The sequence below is a fragment of the Salmo trutta genome, chromosome 37 (assembly GCF_901001165.1).
Source record: "Salmo trutta chromosome 37, fSalTru1.1, whole genome shotgun sequence".
NCBI classification, from domain to species: domain Eukaryota; kingdom Metazoa; phylum Chordata; class Actinopteri; order Salmoniformes; family Salmonidae; genus Salmo; species Salmo trutta.
Genome location: NC_042993.1, coordinates 3,904,287 through 3,919,759, shown reverse-complemented (window position 1 = coordinate 3,919,759; position 15,473 = coordinate 3,904,287).

The following is a 15,473-nucleotide window of genomic DNA, read 5'->3' as shown; positions in this document are numbered from 1 at the left end:
CCAGCAGGCAGCAATTTTACATGTGATGTCTTTAACCCAGCAGGCAGCAAGGTTACATGTGGTGTCTTTATCCCATCAAGGTTACATGTGGTGTTTTTCACCCATCAAGGTTACATGTGGTGTCTTTATCCCAGCAGGCAGCAAGGTTACATGTGGTGTCTTTATCCCATCAAGGTTACATGTGGTGTTTTTCACCCATCAAGGTTACATGTGGTGTCTATAACCCATCAAGGTTACATATGTTGTCTTTAACCCATCAAGGTTACATGTGGTGTCTTTAACCCATCAAGGTTACATGTGGTGTTTTTCACCCATCAAGGTTACATGTAGTGTCTTTAACCCATCAAGGTTACATGTGGTGTTTTTCACCCATCAAGGTTACATGTGGTGTCTTTAACCCAGCAGACAGCAAGGTTACATGTGGTGTCTTTAGCCCATCAAGGTTACATGTGATGCCTTTAACCCAGCAGGCAGCAAGGTTACATGTGGTGTCTTTATCCCAGCAGACAGCAAGGTTACATGTGGTGACTTTATCCCAGCAGGCAGCAAGGTTACATGTGGTGTCTTTATCCCATCAAGGTTACATGTGGTGTCTTTAACCCAGCAGGCAGCAAGGTTACATGTGGTGTCTTTATCCCAGCAGGCAGCAAGGTTACATGTGGTGTCTTTATCCCAGCAGGCAGCAAGGTTACATGTAGTGTCTTTATCCCATCAAGGTTACATATGGTGTCTTTAACCCAGCAGACAGCAAGGTTACATGTGGTGTCTTTATCCCAGCAGGCAGCGAGGTTACATGTGGTGTCTTTATCCCAGCAGGCAGCAAGGTTACATGTGGTGTCTTTATCCCAGCAGGCAGCAAGGTTACATGTGGTGTCTTTATCCCAGCAGGCAGCAAGGTTACATGTGGTGTCTTTATCCCAGCAGGCAGCAAGGTTACATGTGGTGTTTTTCACCCATCAAGGTTACATGTGGTGTCTATAACCCATCAAGGTTACATATGTTGTCTTTAACCCATCAAGGTTACATGTGGTGTCTTTAACCCATCAAGGTTACATGTGGTGTTTTTCACCCATCAAGGTTACATGTAGTGTCTTTAACCCATCAAGGTTACATGTGGTGTTTTTCACCCATCAAGGTTACATGTGGTGTCTTTAACCCAGCAGACAGCAAGGTTACATGTGGTGTCTTTAGCCCATCAAGGTTACATGTGGTGCCTTTAACCCAGCAGGCAGCAAGGTTACATGTGGTGTCTTTATCCCAGCAGACAGCAAGGTTACATGTGGTGACTTTATCCCAGCAGGCAGCAAGGTTACATGTGGTGTCTTTATCCCATCAAGGTTACATGTGGTGTCTTTAACCCAGCAGGCAGCAAGGTTACATGTGGTGTCTTTATCCCAGCAGGCAGCAAGGTTACATGTGGTGTCTTTATCCCAGCAGGCAGCAAGGTTACATGTAGTGTCTTTATCCCATCAAGGTTACATGTGGTGTCTTTAACCCGGCAGACAGCAAGGTTACATGTGGTTTCTTTATCCCAGCAGGCAGCGAGGTTACATGTGGTGTCTTTATCCCAGCAGGCAGCAAGGTTACATGTGGTGTCTTTATCCCAGCAGGCAGCAAGGTTACATGTGGTGTCTTTATCCCAGCAGGCAGCAAGGTTACATGTGGTGTCTTTATCCCAGCAGGCAGCAAGGTTACATGTGGTGTCTTTATCCCATCAAGGTTACATGTGGTGTCTTTAACCCAGCAGGCAGCAAGGTTACATGTGGTGTCTTTATCCCAGCAGGCAGCAAGGTTACATGTGGTGTCTTTATCCCATCAAGGTTACATGTGGTGTTTTTCACCCATCAAGGTTACATGTGGTGTCTATAACCCATCAAGGTTACATGTGGTGTCTTTAACCCATCAAGGTTACATGTGGTGTCTTTAACCCATCAAGGTTACATGTGGTGTTTTTCACCCATCAAGGTTACATGTGGTGTCTTTAACCCAACAAGTTTACATGTGGTGTCTTTAAGCCATCAAGGTTACATGTGGTGTTTTCACCCATCAAGGTTACATGTGGTGTCTATAAACCATCAAGGTTACATGTGGTGTCTTTAACCCATCAAGGTTACATGTGGTGTCTTTAACCCATCAAAGTTACATGTGGTGTTTTTCACCCATCAAGGTTACATGTGGTGTCTTTAACCCATCAAGGTTACATGTGGTGTCTTTAACCCATCAAGGTTACATGTGGTGTTTTTCACCCATCAAGGTTACATGTGGTGTCTTTAACCCATTAAGGTTACATGTGGTGTCTTTAACCCAGTAGGCAGCAAGGTTACATGTGGTGTTTTTAACCCATCAAGGTTACATGTGGTGTCTTTAACCCATCAAGGTTACATGTGGTTTCTTTAACCCATCAAGGTTACATGTGGTGTTTTCACCCATCAAGGTTACATATGGTGTCTTTAACCCATCAAGGTTACATGTTGTGTCTTTAACCCATCAAGGTTACATGTGGTGTTTTTCACCCATCAGGGTTACATGTGGTGTCTTTAACCCATCAAGGTTACATGTGGTGTCTTTAACCCAGCAGGCAGCAAGGTTACATGTGGTGTCTTTAACCCAGCAGGCAGCAATTTTACATGTGATGTCTTTAACCCAGCAGGCAGCAAGGTTACATGTGGTGTCTTTATCCCAGCAGGCAGCAAGGTTACATGTGGTTTCTTTATCCCATCAAGGTTCCATGTGGTGTTTTTAACCCATCAAGGTTACATGTGGTGTTTTTCACCCATCAAGGTTACATGTGGTGTCTTTAACCCATCAAGGTTACATGTGGTGTCTTTAACCCAGCGGGCAGCAAGTTTACATGTGATGTCTTTAACCCAGTAGGCAGCAAGGTTACATGTGGTGTCTTTATCCCAGCAAGCAGCAAGGTTACATGTGGTGTCTTTATCCCATCAAGGTTACATGTGGTGTTTTTCACCCATCAAGGTTACATGTGGTGTCTATAACCCATCAAGGTTACATATGGTGTATTTAACCCATCAAGGTTACATGTGGTGTCTTTAACCCATCAAGGTTACATGTGGTGTTTTTCACCCATCAAGGTTACATGTAGTGTCTTTAACCCATCAAGGTTACATCTGGTGTTTTTCACCCATCAAGGTTACATGTGGTGTCTTTAACCCAGCAGACAGCAAGGTTACATGTGGTGTCTTTAGCCCATCAAGGTTACATGTGGTGTCTTTAACCCAGCAGACAGCAAGTTTACATGTGGTGTCTTTAACCCATCAAGGTTACATGTGGTGCCTTTAACCCAGCAGGCAGCAAGGTTACATGTGGTGTCTTTAACCCATCATGGTTACATGTGGTGTCTTTAACCCATCAAGGTTACATGTGGTGTCTTTAACCCATCAAGGTTACATGTGGTGCCTTTAACCCATCAAGGTTACATGTGGTGTCTTTAACCCATCAAGGTTACATGTGGTGTCTTTAACCCAGCAGGCAGCAATTTTACATGTGATGTCTTTAACCCAGCAGGCAGCAAGGTTACATGTGGTGTCTTTATCCCAGCAGGCAGCAAGGTTACATGTGGTTTCTTTATCCCATCAAGGTTCCATGTGGTGTTTTTAACCCATCAAGGTTACATGTGGTGTTTTTCACCCATCAAGGTTACATGTGGTGTCTTTAACCCATCAAGGTTACATGTGGTGTCTTTAACCCAGCGGGCAGCAAGTTTACATGTGATGTCTTTAACCCAGTAGGCAGCAAGGTTACATGTGGTGTCTTTATCCCAGCAAGCAGCAAGGTTACATGTGGTGTCTTTATCCCATCAAGGTTACATGTGGTGTTTTTCACCCATCAAGGTTACATGTGGTGTCTATAACCCATCAAGGTTACATATGGTGTATTTAACCCATCAAGGTTACATGTGGTGTCTTTAACCCATCAAGGTTACATGTGGTGTTTTTCACCCATCAAGGTTACATGTAGTGTCTTTAACCCATCAAGGTTACATCTGGTGTTTTTCACCCATCAAGGTTACATGTGGTGTCTTTAACCCAGCAGACAGCAAGGTTACATGTGGTGTCTTTAGCCCATCAAGGTTACATGTGGTGTCTTTAACCCAGCAGACAGCAAGTTTACATGTGGTGTCTTTAACCCATCAAGGTTACATGTGGTGCCTTTAACCCAGCAGGCAGCAAGGTTACATGTGGTGTCTTTAACCCATCATGGTTACATGTGGTGTCTTTAACCCATCAAGGTTACATGTGGTGTCTTTAACCCATCAAGGTTACATGTGGTGCCTTTAACCCATCAAGGTTACATGTGGTGTCTTTAACCCATCAAGGTTACATGTGGTGTCTTTAACCCAGCAGACAGCAAGGTTACATGTGGTGCCTTTAACCCATCAAGGTTACATGTGGTGTCTTTAACCCATCAAGGTTACATGTGGTGTCTTTAACCCAGCAGGCAGCAAGGTTACATGTGGTGCCTTTAACCCATCAAGGTTACATGTGGTGTCTTTAACCCAGCAGGCAGCAAGGTTACATGTGTTGTCTTTATCCCAGCAGGCAGCAAGGTTACATGTGGTGTCTTTATCCCAGCAGGCAGCAAGGTTACATGTGGTGTCTTTATCCCAGCAGGCAGAAAGGTTACATGTGGTGTCTTTAACCCATCAAGGTTACATGTGGTGTTTTTCACCCATCAAGGTTACATGTAGTGTCTTTAACCCATCAAGGTTACATCTGGTGTTTTTCACCCATCAAGGTTACATGTGGTGTCTTTAACCCAGCAGACAGCAAGGTTACATGTGGTGTCTTTAACCCATCAAGGTTACATGTGGTGCCTTTAACCCAGCAGGCAGCAAGGTTACATGTGGTGTCTTTAACCCATCATGGTTACATGTGGTGTCTTTAACCCATCAAGTGTACATGTGGTGTCTTTAACCCATCAAGGTTACATGTGGTGCCTTTAACCCATCAAGGTTACATGTGGTGTCTTTAACCCATCAAGGTTACATGTGGTGTCTTTAACCCAGCAGACAGCAAGGTTACATGTGGTGTCTTTAACCCATCAAGGTTACATGTGGTGTCTTTATCCCATCAAGGTTACATGTGGTGTCTTTAACCCAGCAGGCAGCAAGGTTACATGTGGTGTCTTTATCCCAGCAGGCAGCAAGGTTACATGTGGTGTCTTTATCCCAGCAGGCAGCAAGGTTACATGTGGTGTCTTTATCCCAGCAGGCAGCAAGGTTACATGTGTTGTCTTTATCCCAGCAGGCAGCAAGTTTACATGTGGTGTCTTTATCCCAGCAGGCAGCAAGGTTACATGTGGTGTTTTTATCCCAGCAGGCAGCAAGGTTACATGTGGTGTCTTTATCCCAGCAGGCAGCAAGGTTACATGTGGTGTCTTTATCCCATCAAGGTTACATGTGGTGTCTTTAACCCAGCAGGCAGCAAGGTTACATGTGGTGTCTTTATCCCAGCAGGCAGCAAGGTTACATGTGGTGTCTTTATCACAGCAGGCAGCAAGGTTACATGTGGTGTCTTTATCCCATCAAGGTTACATGTGGTGTCTTTAACCCAGCAGGCAGCAAGGTTACATGTGGTGTCTTTATCCCAGCAGGCAGCAAGGTTACATGTGGTGTCTTTATCCCAGCAGGCAGCAAGGTTACATGTGGTGTCTTTAACCCATCAAGGTTACATGTGGTGTCTTTAACCCATCAAGGTTACATGTGGTGTCTTTATCCCATCAAGGTTACATGTTGTGTTTTTCACCCATCAAGTTTACATGTGGTGTCTATAACCCATCAAGGTTACATATGGTGTCTTTAACCCATCAAGGTTACATGTGGTGTCTTTAACCCATCAAGGTTACATGTGGTGTTTTTCACCCATCAAGGTTACATGTGGTGTCTTTAACTCATCAAGGTTACATGTGGTGTTTTTCACCCATCAAGGTTACATGTGGTGTTTTTAACCCAGCAGACAGCAAGGTTACATGTGGTGTCTTTAACCCATCATGGTTACATTTGGTGTCTTTAACCCAGCAGACAGCAAGGTTACATGTGGTGTCTTTAACCCATCATGGTTACATGTGGTGTCTTTAACCCAGCAGACAGCAAGGTTACATGTGGTGTCTTTAACCCATCAAGGTTACATGTGGTGTCTTTAACCTCTTACATCTACATGTTCCGCTAGCAGAACGTCTGCTCCAATATCCAATGATGGGCGGGGCGCGAAATACAAACTCCTCTAAAATCCGAAAACTTCCATTTTTCAAACATATGACTATTTTACAGCTATTTAAAGACAAGACTCTCCTTTATCTAACCACACTGTCCGATTTCAAAAAGGCTTTACAGCGAAAGCAAAACATTAGATTATGTCAGCAGAGTACCCAGCCAGAAATAATCAGACACCCATTTTTCAAGCTAGCATATCATGTCACATAAACCCAAACCACAGCTAAATGCAGCACTAACCTTTTATGATCTTCATCAGATGACACACCTAGGACATTATGGTATACAATACATGCATGTCTGTTCAACCAAGTTCATATTTATATCAAAAACCAGCTTTTTACATTAGCATGTGACGTTCAGAACTAGCATTCCCACCTTACACTTCCGGTGATTTTACTAAATTACTCACGATAAACGTTCACAAAAAGCATAACAATTATTTTAAGAATTATAGATACAGAACTCCTCTATGCACTCGATATGTCCGATTTTAAAATAGCTTTTCGGATGAAGCACATTTTACAATAATCCAAGTACATAGCCCAGCCATCACGGGCTAGCTATTTAGACACCCAACCAGTTTAGCCTTCACCTATAAGAAAAATGTTCTTACCTTGCTTGTTCTTCGTCAGAATGCAGTCCCAGGACTTCTACTTCAATAACAAATGTAGGTTTTGTCCCAAATAATCCATCGTTATGTTCTATCAAGACGTTTTGTTCGTGCGTTCTAGACACTATCCCAACGCTAAATCTCAGCCACGAGCATGACGCAGAATGTGACAAAAAAATTCTAAATATTCCATTACCGTACTTCGAAGCATGTCAACCGCTGTTTAAAACCAATTTTTATGCAATTTATCTCGTAGAAAAGCGATAATATTCCGACCGGGAATCTGCCTGTCTGTATACTGAGGGAAAAACCGAAAGCCGGGGGCGGGGCGGGTCGCGAGCGTAAGGCTTAGTCCACTGAGTGACCACTTAGCTTTTGCTCTCCTTTGTTTCAGCCAGGGCTTTGAATTACGTCATTCCTGTTTTTCCCGGGCTCTGAGACTCCATTGGAGACGTGGGAAGTGTCACGTAACAGCAGAGATCCTTAGTTTTTGGAAGAGATGTCAAAGAAAGAAAATAAAAGGTCTGACAGGGTACTTCCTGAACAGAAGCATCTCAGGTTTTTGCCTGCCATAGGAGTTCTGTTATACTCACAGACACCATTCAAACAGTTTCAGAAACTGTGGAGTGTTTTCTCTCCAAAGCTAATAATTATATGCATATTCTAGTTTCTGGTTAGGACTAATAATCAGATTAAATCGGGTACGTTTTTTATCCAGCCGTGAAAATACTGCCCCCTAGCCATAAGAGGTTAACCCAGCAGACAGCAAGGCTACATGTGGTGTCTTTAACCCATCATGGTTACATGTGGTGTCTTTAACCCATCAAGGTTACATGTGGTATCTTTAACCCAGCAGGCAGCAAGGTTACATGTGGTATCTTTAACCCATCATGGTTACATGTGAGGCCTTTTACTCAACAGGCAGCAAGGTTACATGTGGTGCCTTTAACCCAGCAGGCAGCAAGCCCTGATGACCCCTGGATGGCAGGTTAATAAAGCTCAAGAGCAATCCCATGGCCCTGTTTCTGTGTCAACACAGCCTTATCTGACTGTGTGCCTCTTGATAGAGCCTCAGGCCTGTTGAGTAAACACTAATGAAACTCTGATTCAGCCACTTTAACACAGAAACACAAGCTGTGCTATACCGTCCACACACACAGGTTCACACACCTTCACGCACTCTGGTGTTAAGCATCCTTGGACAAAGCCGTTTTTCTCCATGTCTCTCTAGTCTCTCTGCTCGACCTTGGCTCGACAGCACAAGGCTCCGTTTCGTTGTACTCCAGGTCATCACATCAACCCGGTGGATGGATATCATCCCAGAACGCGGCTGGGGCCTGGTTTGTTGTATGAGGACCATGTGCAGGCCACAGCAGCAGCAGCACCTCCAGCCCTGTTCTCTCTGGCTGCTGGAGATTGCTCTTCCTTTCCTTTTTCAATCTCCTGCTTTCTGGACAAGCTGCCAAGATGAAAGAGGAAGGTAACGAGTGGTGAAAGGGAAGAATGAGCGATGGATCGGATCAGACCCCCCCTTCCCACCATGTCCAGGAAGAGACTGAATAATCTTCCACAGGCAGACAAACCACATATCCAGAGACGTGGCTGGATTCGCCCCACCCTCCCTTAAAAGATCAGAGGGAAACCTGCTGGCCATATAGGTGCATCTCCACTTGATGTCAGACAGAATCTGGGTTGGAGTATTGTAGAAAGGACCGAGATGTGTAGGAATCGAGATCATAGATTATAATGAAGCTATGATAGCCAGGTGCATTCAGCCATCTTCCCCTTTTTGAAACATGTCTTTGATGCCAACCGACCACATAGGAAAGCTCATAGCACTCTGGTCAGAAGGAATGCACTATGAAGGGATAGGGGGCCATTTCAGACAGAGGGTGACGTGTCTGGTTCTCCTGATACAGACCACCTCCTGCTACTGGACCCAGGTGGTCCTACTGATCTTGTCCCTGCCACTGGTGATGGCTTTGGGGAGGTTTGGGTGCAGGCTTCCCCCGTGGGACAGAAAAAGTACAGACAATCCCTCGATCATATGGGAAAGGAAACTATATGTTTTTCCTCACAAAATTGTAATTTGTCTGTTGCATCTGGTGATTGTTTTGATAATCTTCTCCATTGATTGGTTGTGAAGTTGTGGCAGCATTAAAAGTGGAACTGACAGCGTTTTAGCAACATGAAATCTTATTCAAATCTGTTCGTATACACCCCCAGGAAGAACATATTTTTTTAACCTTTTCTGAAAAGCGAGCCGTCATAGAATGTTTGAGAATGGCTTGGACTAAGGCATTTGTGAAAATTCTATAGCAGTATAGAGTGGCAAAGCAGCCATGTGTTTGAACAATTAATAGACACTGCAGTAAATAAAACCTAATAAAAACATCTGTCTTGTCCAGGAACGGATGCTACACAGACCGGTGCGCCATAGTCAATCAGAGCTACAGTAGACCTATATGAAAATAAGCCATTTCCCACAAGGGCCTGTCATCATTCACTATGAACTGGACTGTGTGTATACAGGCAGTAGGGCCTGTCATCATTCACTTTGAACTGGACTGTGTGTTTACAGGCAGTAGGGCCTGTCATCATTCACTTTGAACTGGACTGTGTGTTTACAGGCAGTAGGGCCTGTCATCATTCACTTTGAACTGGACTGTGTGTTTACAGGCAGTAGGATCTGCCATCATTCACTTTGAACTGGACTGTGTGTTTACAGGCAGTAGGGCCTGTCATCATTCACTTTGAACTGGACTGTGTGTTTACAGGCAGTAGGGCCTGTCATCATTCACTTTGAACTGGACTGTGTGTTTACAGGAAGTTTGAACTGGACTGTGTGTTTACAGGAAGTAGCAACAGCGCGACTTAAGAACATTAGAAAGCATTCACCAAAATCCACTAGAATGGATTTCTGCAAATATGTAAATACCTCTTACATTTGGGAACTTTACAGTCCTATTGATCAAACAACCATGAAAAGGCAGGCTCTCGCTCCCTCAGTTGTTTATGCACATCAACAACAACAACATCAACAACTAATGTTAGCCAGAGCGAGATGAGCTAAAATCTAACGAGGGATCAGTAGATAAACCTTGTTGAACTTTTTCAGCTTGTATTTGGCTGATCAAAACTGCATTGATTAATGATGTGGAATAGTAGCCTGTTCATCCCTCTGCAGCTTGTCTGCCAATCCATGCTTGTCCCAACCCACGATTTGACAACTGAATGGAAACTTGCCTGGCTGCCTGCCCATTTGATTGATGTCAAATACATTTCATTGACAACTAAGATATATGCTAACTGTGGATAACAGCCGTTCAGGTTCAGCATAGCTAGCTAGCAAAATAATTCACATTTCTTGCTAGCTAACCAAATTACACCTGCATCTCTAGCTGTAGCCACAGGAGAACGATATGGGGGGGAAATTTGGCCACTTACCCACTCGTCCAATGACATAACATCCTCCCAGAACCTAGCTAAAGTTAGGCTCCGTGTTTTTAGCTTGTTAAATAAATAGGTACATAAATATATTCTAAGCTAGCCTATTAGCCACGTTATGACTGATTTGTGTTCATTGCCTTTGCTAGTTCAATTGTTCAACATTCCCAGCCTTAGTTACAGTCGTCCGTTTTTGTCATTGAAACAGAAACATTGCATCCTGAATGGCTGGAGGCAGCAAACAATGTACCAGGGCAGCTGTGATTTACAACATGATAGCAATATTTGTTGGACTACCAAGGAATGTATTGGTGAAATATAAACCATGAATTGAACTGGATCCATCTATTCTGACAACAATGCCTTACTTTACATCATGGCATTCTTTGTAAAAATAGAACCTATTTTTAAAACCTCTTAGAAAGTTGGTTTTGTAGCATAAACTGGGAATTTGACTGATTATGATTGTCTGGTTCATATCTGCAAAGTAGTTCAAATGCTGTCATTTCCACTTTAAGTAGTGTGAGAAAGAGAAAAGTCTAAGGAATTTGCTTTTGTAGATATTTTCTGCACATATCAATCTTGTGTTTGACTACCCTTTTTATCCCCAGCTGGCGACACTGCTCATCTCATGAATATGCACTAGCTGTATAATGAGGGCCAGTGTTTATCATCAATAAAGACTTATGTGGCCACAACACCATAGCCATAGATACCGGCTTAATGTACCTATTAGTACTAGAACCTGAATGAACATGTTTAACATACAAGTCTCTTGAGAAACGCGAGAAAAAGAAATCTGCACAAAAGGAAATTAACGTGTAACAAGGAACATCCTAAAACGTGTACATTTCTTGATCGACCAAGATATGAAAACAGATAATATAATATAACGAACACCCTAACTTTGTGTCAGCGCAGCACTCTGAAAATGTCATGCAAATGTAACCTTGCTGCATTTCTTGCTTCCTAACACCCATTTTATTCCTCTCCTCCCTTGCCTCTCCCTCTGCCGTCTTCATCCGCTCATTTCACCACTACTTACACAGTACTCAAGCGCTCTCAGCCCAAATTGCACTGAAGCTCCCATTCACTCCCCTAATGCCTATATTGATCCTTCATACAATGGACAACCCTTATGCGTGTTAACTGACAAAGAGGCAGGACTGTTTTCTAAAAGCATAGACAGCCAGGCCCATTTCAACAAATGGCTGCTAGTCTTTCTTTCTATCTCCCTCCGCTCCGGTCTCTCCTCCCCTCTCTGTCTCAAAACTCTCTGTTTATGGATGACACCCTAACACTAAAACAACACGACGACCAGCCAGCGCTGTACATGACAGTACATGACCTAGGAAGGGTCTGAATGACACTGTCTGCATCTGAAATAGTACACAATTCTCTATATGGTGCACTACGTGCCTATATAGGGCACTGCTTTATAGGGAAAATTGTGCTATTTGGGACACAGCCGTAATCTCTATGAAGTCTGGGGGCCTGTTTTATGTCCCATGCAGGCTGCCATAGAAGCAGAGGGGTAATAATCCCAGCCAGAAGGGGAGAAACATTTAGTTGGGAATTTTGATTTCATTTGGTCGAAGGCTAGTTTACGGTTCTATCTATCTGTCCCCCATCCACAAGCTGGCAGGCAGCCCTAGAGGTCTGACGGTGGCTGATAACAGTCCCTGCTTTTGGCTTAACATGATTAGTATAACCCCCCCCCCCCCCCCCCCCCCCCTTGTTATTAAGAGGCGTAAATGGACTCACAAAATCAAAATGGCCAACATGGGACAAAGCTGGTCTAACCCTTCTAACTCCTTGTTGTGACTGTACAGTGAGCAGCTGGCAGAGGGTGAGGGAGGGGTGGGGTGGGGGGGTGGCATGTGGGTAATGGGTGTTTTGTACATGTGTAGGATGCGGCGGACACCCCTTTGCCAAATCAAAGATGCAACTGTTGGCACCACACATATGTAATATGTAATGTAAACACCTCACACTGTGGTTAAAGAGAATACCACAATGATGAAGGAGGAGAGAGGAGGAGCCAGCCGGCAAATGAAACATCAGGAATGTGTCTCCAATGACACCCTATTCCCTAGAACCCCATAGGGCTCTGATCGAAAGAAGTGCACTACATAGGGAATATGGTGCCATTCAGGATGCACCTCCAGGAGTTGCATGGTACCTCATTATTGTAATGTTGTACTATATTCCATCCAGCTATGTGGAGGCTAGAACAGTACAGCTCTTAGCATGGTTACAGGTTCTCCTCTCTTTGTCCCAGGAGACAATGATAAATGAACACTTCCCAGCTCAGAAAGACCCAGTGTGTCACTACTACGCTGTAACTGTGCTCGCCTCTCCTCCTCTTCCACTCCTCCTCTCCTCCTCCTATTGTTAGAGCCATATTCACAGCTCTAATTAAATTGGCTTTAAAAAATCCATTCCTGACGACACAGGACTGGAAAAATGAAGATGAACATGAAGATGTGAGTTCATTATTGAATGAGCCGTACACACTGTGTAAACAGGTATTGTAACATGAGTAATGCACTTGCATTAATGTGTGTACAGATGTAGGATCTTCATTTGAGCCAGTAAAATAATCCTGCAGCAACAGGAAATGTGAATTATTATGATCAATATAGTTAATGGACATTTTGGTGAGGTTGATACATTTTTCATAAGGAAAAATAAAGTCTGACATTTGAAAGTGTAAATTATAAACTTTAGAAGCCATTTTAAACCTCAAATACACTACAAGTTTAAAATGTCCTGCATTGCAGAAAAGTTCTCCTGCAACAGGGTGATCACATTAAGATCCTACATCTGTATGTGTGTATTTTATGTATGAAACCTGGCTGTGTGGCCTTTTGCAGAAAACTCAACAAAACTTAGACCCTGACACTACTGTAGTGGCCTACTGTAGGTCTGGGGGAAATAGACTAAGACTTTAATATGTATTTCATGAAGAAAAACAACATACAAAACATATGCTTTTTCTCTTTTTGTGCGTGTCATGTCATGTCGAGCTCTAAGGTATGGACAGACAGCCACCATACCTCCTGTTCTAATTAGCTCCTGTTAGCTTGTGGAGACATGAATTATTACTGCGATGAGAAGTGATGTTGGATGTTGCTGCTCCTGAGGTGTTTCTACACAGACTCTGGTGTCAGTCTGCTCCTAGGGTTTCTACAGGCATGCAGGCTAACATCTGGGCTGTGACCTCATCAGGGTTGTTGTAACTACGGTAACTCTCATCCAGCTTTCTATTTTGAGACTACGCCATCTTTACTGTCAGTGTGTTAGTTTAGGCTCTCTGTGTCTCAAATGGCACCCTATACCACTTTTGACCAGAGCCCGGCCATAATTAAAAGTATTCCACTGTATAGGGAATAGGGTGCAATTTGGAACACAGCTTTAGTTTTGTATAATGAACAAACAAGCATAAACTCTCCTCAAAGAAATGATCAAACAAACGTCAGAATCCAACTTTTGTCCATATTCCTGCTGAGCTAGACAGTGGGCTGCCGTTAGACCACACACTTCACGCAAGACTTTCTACCATGAAATCCACCACTGTCTACACAGCAGGAACATGGTGCGGTTCGGGCAAAAGATGGATTCAAATGTTTATTTGAAAGCGAAGGACACATTTCACTTTACATTTGGTAGTAGAGTTGCTAGACAATATACACATGCCTTTTTTGACAGGAAAAAAAATTGGTGTGAAGCAGGCTATATTGTGGTAGAGTTATTTTCCATTGCCACCCACAGGAGCAATGCACAACTCACGAAGTCCCACCAATACACACACTCCCGGTGTTGTGTCCCAAAGCTAGCACTGACCCACTGAGCCATCACTCAGCCATCACTCTTGGTGGTCTCTGAGGCTTGCCACCCCTGCCTTGCCAAGCCAGAAGCCCAGTCTTTGAAGCTCTGCCTGTGTTGATGTTGACTTTAAATCCCCTAGTAGATCCTGGGCCTTGGAGGGCGATGCCACTGCGCTGCATGGTCCACCAGGGAATAGAGTTCCCCACAGGTATCCGCTGTTGCTCTATGTGGTACCACTCCCTGGGGGAAGGGGGTGTGTGTGTATGTGTGTGTACTTATGCGTATGTGTTTGCACAACGCAGCAGTGATGAACACACAGGGAGTACACAGAGGGCCAGTCCCGCAGGCCCCCCGGGGGAATCCACCACAGCGCCGCCAATGTGCACGGCAGCGTGACCAAGACAGGGGCACGGGAAGGTTACTGACGCACTGCACAACGTTGGAAAGGAAGCGGCTGTTTTACAAGGACAACAAACTGCTTAGACAGGAGAAACACAGAAAATGGGTTATAGCCCTCTGTGTCCAAACATAGATCCATGTGCTTGGACACACACACACACACACACACACACACACACACACACACACCGTGTGTGATATCCATACCCAGATTGAACCAATGGGCAGCAGACTGGGTTAGCGTCCTAAATAGCACCCTATCCCCTACATATTGTAGGGCACATTTGACCATGGTCCATAGGACTCCAGTCAAAAGTCGTGCACTATATAGGGAATAGGGTGCTATTTGGGCATCAGACTGTCAGTAGGCTGGTCTCTTTAGATGGAGGGCTAGCTCCAGCTATGGAACTGTACTGCTGCCGATTAGGGAAGTCACAAGCACTGGCTCCAGAATCCCAGATGTGGAATGAATAGAGGCTCCTTTCATTTACATGAAAACTAATGGAGAAAAGTGGGTTAGCTAAATAAATGAACAGTCTATCGAAACGCATGGGATATCAGAATAACAGAGCAGACAGGATCACCAAACCATGTCTAAATCATTTCACTTCACGTAACACAGGATCTAATAGAACTAAATGGGGGACCGTGCCAACAGTGCAGTACCTTAGTCCTAAACATTAAATGTACAATAGTCATATTTTGATTCCGTGGTTTTGCCATAAAGATTTATGATGCCAAATCTTGCAGCATATCAGCAACAACAGAAAGTCTAATCAACATCTGATGATATGATCTGGTCTGTGAATTATGTCTCCAAGTTAGAGTGAATTTACTTTCCCATGTTGTTGATGAACATTCACACAGCAAAAGCACATTCACATAGTACTGTAAGTCCCTGAAGAAAGTTTTATGGTACTGGTACTGAAACAGGCCTTTGACAACTAACCA